At 36.3% G+C, this 7500-nt stretch overlaps 1 protein-coding gene across 1 annotated transcript in view; it reads left to right on the top strand.

Annotated features, from left to right (window-relative positions):
* Positions 1–7500, top strand: part of LOC134097550 (protein EFR3 homolog B-like) — a 56949-nt gene that overhangs the window by 29776 nt on the left and 19673 nt on the right. The gene's annotated exons all lie outside the window — the stretch shown is intronic.

Consider the following 7500-nt stretch of genomic DNA (forward strand, 5'->3'; position numbering starts at 1 on the left):
AGCAACACCTTAGTAACCATATCTACATGATTTATCTGTACATTTTTGCATTTTCATGCACTCGTAATTTCCTTGGAATTACATTCTCTAGTTACAGTGCATGAAAATGCACTGTACTGTTCTTCCTAGGCTTCTTCTTCTTATTATTATTACAGTGCATGAAAATGCACTGTACTGTTATCCCTAGGCTTCTTCTTCTTCTTCTTCTTCTACTACTTCTTATTATTCTTCTTCTAACGCACGCAATTCAGCTTGAACCGTTTAACGTAGAAACTTCATTCAAACTGTGTTACGAAGGTCTTGCTTAGGACATCAGCGCAATGTATTTTTTAACTTTGTAACTTTTATACTTTTTAAACTATAAATTAAAAACTATTAACAATTTCCCCATAGACTTAACATTGCTCATTATGACATCACGGCAGCAATTAGAATGTTACCCCAGCTGGTCAGCCACCTGGGCACCAACTGTCAGTTTCTCTCAGGCTCCTCTCTGAAGACTACATATTCTGTTCCCCTGTATCCTCTGCGCACAACAGTATCAAAATAAGTCCTCCTAATTCCATCCAACTTTATATCCATTCATCTTCTTCAAACCATTCACTCATCCACCCATTCTAAACAGTCTGCCTATCAACAACATCAATTAGACGCTCTACATTGAACTTTTAAGCAATCTACTCTGTCTCAGGCTGGCTCTCTTAAGACTAGCCAGTTAAATTGATTACACCTGTATCTGTATCCACTACTCTCAGTAGAGAGCTGTGTCTCTCCATTCTACAAGAATATAAGGCACATTCCATCCAACATTCTATCCATTCATCTTCTTCAGACCATTCACTCATCCACCCATTAAACTGTCTATCAACATCTATTAAACAATCTGTCTATCAACATCCATTAAACTCTTTGTCTATCAACATTAATTAGACTATCTACATTCAACTTTTAAATTATTTATTCTGTCTCAGGCTTTAAGAGTACTCTGGCTCTCTTAAGACTAGCCAGTTAAATTGATTACACCTGTGTCAACTACTCTCAGAGAGCTGTATCAGTGTCTCTCTTAACAAGAATATAAGGCACATTCCATCCAACCTTCTATCCATTCATCTTCTTCAGACCATTCACTCATCCACCCATTAAACTGTCAATCAATATCTATTAAACAATCTGCCTATCAACATCCATTAAACATTCTGTCTATCAACATTAATTAGACTATCTACATACAACTTTTAAAGTATTTACTGTGGGTCCCTCTCAAGCAGCGTTTATATGTCCTCCCTCGCTCCTCGATCCTCAATGATCTACATAAAGAAAGATAGAAGAAGGGCTAGACTATCCCATTGTTGCCGCTTCATCATTCTTTATATAGATCAGTGAGGAGCGAGAGAGGACGCGTAAACGCTATGAGAGGCACCTTCTGTCTCAGGCTTTAGGCATACAATCTCATTAAGACTACAGATCCTGTTTCACTACTTCCTCTGTCCACAACTGTTTCAAAATAAAGGTCCTCACTGCAATAATACACTATTAAATAATTTAACCATTGAAACTACTCAACTATTGAACTGTTCAACCATTCCAACTGTCAGTTATCATCCACTATGCCTCCAGTCAACTACATGAAACCTCCATGTACCTAGCAACCAACATAGCAACCATTAAAATTAAGTGTTTATGACTGTTTCCATAGCAACCAACATGATTATACTGCAGTAACTTATTGTTTCCTGATAGTGGCCACCATGGATACCCTAGCAACAAATGTTTCAAAATAAAAGTCCTCACTAGCAAGTTAGCATGGTTAGCATAGTTAGCATTGTTAGCATAGTTAGCATTTTTAGCATAACTGCAAAAAAACATCAACTAAGTTAGCTAATCAACCTGGTTAGCATTGTTAGCAAATTTAGCATTGTTAGCATAGTAAGCATTTTTAGCATTACTGCTAGAAATCATTGGTTAAGTTAGCTAATCAACCTGGTTAGCATTGTTAGTAAAGTTAGCATTGCTAGCATAATTAGCATTTTTAACGTAACTGCTAGAAATCATTAGCTAAGTTAGCTAATCAACATTTTAACATGAATAGAAATCATTAGTTAAGTTAGAACTGGAATGTTTCATCTTTAAACTGTCTACCTTCACACTATCAACTCTCTGTAAACTATGCAACCACCATGTTTACCCTAGCTACACCTTAGTAACCATATCTACATTATCTATCTATTTTTGCATTTTCATGCACTGGTAATTCCTTGGAATTGCATTTCTAGTTACAGTGCATGAAAATGCACTGTACTGTTCTTCCTAGGCTTCTTCTTCTTCTTCTTCTTCTTATTATTCCGCTTACCAAATTCATTTTTTCTATTCAGCTTGAACCGTTTAACCTAGAAACTTCATTCAAACGTTGTAACGTAGGTCTTCAATAGGGGCATGCTGCTAAGTATTTTTCAACTTTGTAACTTTTATACTTTTTAAACTATAAATTAAAAACTATTAAAAATTTCCCCATAGACTTAACATTGGCCTCTATGACATCACAGTCGGGTCGTTAAGCAATTAGAATCTTATGCCAGGTGGCCAGCCCCACCTGCAGCAGCCCTCTCTCTCTCAGGCTTTAAGCATACAACTCTCTGTGAAGACTACATATCCTGTTAACCTGTTTCGTCTTTCCACAACCGTTTCAAAATAAAAGTCCTCACTGCAATAATACACTATTAAATCATTTAACCATTGAAACTACTCAACTATTTAACTGTTCAACCATTCCAACTGTCAGTTATCATCAACTATGCCTCCAGTCAACTACATGAGACCTCCATGTACCTGGCAACCAACATAGCAACCATCAAAATTAAGCGTTTATGACCGTTTCCATAGCAACCAACATGATTTTACTACAGTAACTTCTTTATTCCTGATAGTGGCAGCCATGGATACCCTATCAACAAATGTTTCAAAATAAAAGTCCTCAGTAGCAAGTTAGCTAGTTAGCATGGTTAGCATAGTTAGCATCGTTAGCATTTTTAGCATAGCTGCTAGAAATGATTAGCTAAGTTAGCTAATCAACCTAGTTAGCATTGCTAACATAGTTAGCATTGTTAGCATAGTTAGCATTTTTAGCATAACTGCTAGAAATGATTAGCTAAGTTAGCTAATCAACCTGGTTGGCATTGTTAGCATAGTTGACATTGTTAACGTAGTTAGCATTTTTAACATAACTGCTAGAAATGATTAGCTAAGTTAGCTAATCAACCTGGTTAGCATAGTTAGCATTGTTAGCATAGTTAGCATTTTTAGCATAACTGATAGAAATCATTAGCTAGGTTAGCTAATCAACCTGGTTAACATTGCTAGCATAGTTAGCATTGTTAGCATAGTTAACATTTTTAACATTTTTGTTAGAAATCATTAGTTAAGTTAGCTGATCAACCTGGTTAGCATTGTTAACATAGTTAGCATTGTTAAAATTTTTACCATAACTGTTAGAAATCATTAGCTTAGTAAACCAATCAACCTGGTTATCATTGTTAACATTTTAACATACCTTTTAGAAATCATTAGTTAAGTTACAACTGGAATGTTTAACCTTTAAACTGTCTACCTTCACACATTAACTCTCTTTAAACTATGCAACCACCATGTTTACCCTAGCTACACCTTAGTAACCATATCTACATTATCTATCTATATATTTTTGCATTTTCATGCACTGGTAATTCCTTGGAATTGCATTTCTAGTTATTATTATTATTCCGCTTACCAAATTCATTTTTTCTATTCAGCTTGAACCGTTTAACTTAGAAACTTCATTCAAACGTCGCAACGTAGGTCTTAAATAGGGGAATGCTGCTAAGTATTTTTCAACTTTGTAACTTTTATACTTTTTAAACTATAAATTAAAAACTATTAAAAATTTCCCCATAGACTTAACATTGGCCTCTATGACATCACAATCGGATCATTAAGCAATTAGAATCTTATGCCAGGTGGCCAGCTCCACCTGCAGCAGCTCTCTCTCTCAGGCTTTAAGCATACAATCTCTCTGTGAAGACTACATATCCTGTTGAACTCTCTTTCCACAACTGTTTCAAAATAAAAGTCCTCACTGCAATAATACACTATTAAATCATTTAACCATTGAAACTACTCAACTATTTAACTGTTCAACCATTCCAACTGTCAGTTATCATCAACTATGCCTCCAGTCAACTACATGAGACCTCCATGCACCTAGCAACCAACATAGCAACCATCAAAATTAAGCGTTTATGACCGTTTCCATAGCAACCAACCTGATTTTACTACAGTAACTTCTTTATTCCTGATAGTGGCAGCCATGGATACCCCATCAACAAATGTTTCAGAATAAAAGTCCTCAGTACCAAGTTAGCTAGTTAGCATGGTTAGCATAGTTAACATTGTTAGCATAGTTAGCATTTTTAGCATAACTGCTAAAAATTATTAGCTAAGTTAGCTAATCAACCTGGTTAGCATTGTTAGCATAGTTAACATTGTTAGCAATTTTAGCATAACTGCTAAAAATGATTAGCTAAGTTAGCTAATCAACGTGGTTAGCATTGTTAGCATAGTTAGCATTTTTAGCATTACTGCTAGAAATCATTAGCCAAGTAAACCAATCAACCTGGTTATCATTGTTAGCATAGTTAACATTTTAGAATACCTGTTAGAAATCATTAGTTAAGTTAGAACAGGAATGGAGCTTTAAAATGTCTACCTAAACACTATCAACTCTCTTTAAACTATGTAACCACCATGTTTACCCTAGCTACACCTTAGTAGCCATATCTACATGATCTATCTATATTTTTTTTTGCATTTTCATGCACTGGTAATTCCTTGGAATTGCATTTCTAGTTGTTATAGCTGTTCAGCAGACTCGTATTGTAATTGTTATTACCAGAGGTGGGACAAAGTCATTGTTTGGCAAGTCACAAGTCAGTCTCAATTCATTGCCCTCAAGTCCCGAGTCAAGTCCCGAGTCAAGACAGGCAAGTCCCGAGTCAAGTCCAAGTCAAAGGCCAACAAGTCTCAAGTCAAGTCCCAAGTCCTACGTTTTGAATTTCGAGTCCTTTCGAGTCTTTTTTAAAATTGAGTGAAACAGGTAGTGACCGTTTATTACATTACAAAAATATATAGGCAAAACCGTTACATATTTTGTTAACAATTTGTAGCATTTTAGGATCTGCATAATTACTTATAGCTAAAAATATTCAGTAATTTGAATACTTCATATTGATTACACTTGTCTTTAATGATATTGCAGGGGTGGTGTGTAGGTCTAATTGAGTGCCTGTCACTTTAAGAAGTAGGTTTCATTCGGTTTTAGCAAAATAGTCACGCATAGTTCAAGGATATAGTTTTCATTAAATAAAATGAATGTTAAAAAAACTAACAAGGTAAAGGAAATATTTCTGGTGTCATAGAAAATATCTTGCAATGTTAACTTCTATGATTAAGGTAGGTTACCGTGGCATGGCATTGTGTTGTCCCGTTCTACCATTACATGACATGGAGTTTGATATGTATCCAATGAGTGACAACCAGTGCTCAAAACAAAACGTTAAGGTAGGCTATTCTCCTCCTGGTAACGTCAGTGGAATGGATTTAATGTGATGAAGGCTCGGATGAAGCTGGGAGGAATTTAACAAGTTCTACACACCGTGATTCGTTTCTTGTTGGTCTCCACGTAATTTTTGTAGGCAGACGAAATAATCGGTATCATTTTGCTAGCGCATTCACGTTCGTTGTCTGGCCCTGGACTAATAGCTTGTTCCGCGTGGTTGGCCGCTGTCGAATCAAAACAATCTAAGTGATTTGACTGGATCTTGTGCCGAATACGGGTCTCTGGCACACATGCACAGGCGCACACACAGAAATAGATCAGTCCGTGTTAACATACTTTTGTCTTTTTATCTTTGTTTTTTTTATGGGAAGTAGCAAGTCTTTACAAGTCAATAGGCGCAAGTCCAAGTGAAAGTCCGAGTCATTGATGTTCAAGTCCAAGTCGAGTTGCAAGTCTTTTTATATTTTGTCAAGTCGAGTCTAAAGTCATCAAATTCATGACTCGAGTCTGACTCGAGTCCAAGTCACATGACTCGAGTCCACACCTCTGGTTATTACTCTATAGCAGACTCGTATTGTAATTGTTATTACTCTATAGCAGACCCGTATTGTAATTGTTATTACTCTTTAGCAGACTCGTATCGTAATTGTTATTACTCTATAGCAGACTCGTATCGTAATTGTTATTACTCTATAGCAGACTCGTATTGTAATTGTTATTACTCTTTAGCAGACTCGTATTGTAATTGTTATTACTCTATAGCAGGCTCGTATTGTAATTGTTATAGCTGTTCAGCAGACTCGTATTGTAATTGTTATTACTCTATAGCAGACTCGTATTGTAATTGTTATAGCTGTTCAGCAGACTCGTATTGTAATTGTTATTACTCTTTAGCAGACTCGTATCGTAATTGTTATTACTCTTTAGCAGACTCGTATCGTAATTGTTATTACTCTATAGCAGACTCGTGTTATAATTGTTATTACTCTTTAGCAGACTCGTATCGTAATTGTTATAGCTGTTCAGCAGGCTCGTATTATAATTGTTATAGCTGTTCAGCAGGCTCGTAATGTAATTGTTATTACTCTTTAGCAGACTCGTATTGTAATTGTTATTACTCTTTAGCAGACTCGTATTGTAATTGTTATAGCTGTTCAGCAGACTCGTATTGTAATTGTTATTACTCTTTAGCAGACTCGTATCGTAATTGTTATTACTCTTTAGCAGACTCGTATCGTAATTGTTATTACTCTACAGCAGACTCGTGTTATAATTGTTATTACTCTTTAGCAGACTCGTATCGTAATTGTTATAGCTGTTCAGCAGGCTCGTATTATAATTGTTATAGCTGTTCAGCAGGCTCGTAATGTAATTGTTATTACTCTTTAGCAGACTCGTATTGTAATTGTTATTACTCTTTAGCAGACTCGTATCGTAATTGTTATTACTCTTTAGCAGACTCGTATTGTAATTGTTATTACTCTTTAGCAGACTCGTATCGTAATTGACCCACACTACAGGATGCATGTCATTTCGGCGGCACAACACCGTGTGATATTGTGCAGTGTACACTGTTTTATAGTGTTGAGTTGTTTTATTTGTGAGTGTGTGCGTGAGTGTGTGTGTGTGTGCGTGTGGTCAGGGAGTAATAAATAAATCACAATCTGAGCCCCCATGTGTTCTACACGCACGCACGCACACACACACACACACACACACACACATACACACACACACACACTCAGACCCTCATAAAACAGCAGTAAATAGGAGTGTTTAAGTATTCATCAGCTCACAGCAAGACAGGCGCTACTGTAGCAGTACACCGGTTCCAAAGCACTCAGCCAGAACACGGAACAGAGAACCAAGAACCGAGTTTAATGGATGTTCCCAAAATGGCTTCTAATGGACCT

The sequence above is a fragment of the Sardina pilchardus genome, chromosome 12, assembly GCF_963854185.1.
Source record: "Sardina pilchardus chromosome 12, fSarPil1.1, whole genome shotgun sequence".
In the NCBI taxonomy this organism is placed as follows: Eukaryota; Metazoa; Chordata; class Actinopteri; order Clupeiformes; family Clupeidae; genus Sardina; species Sardina pilchardus.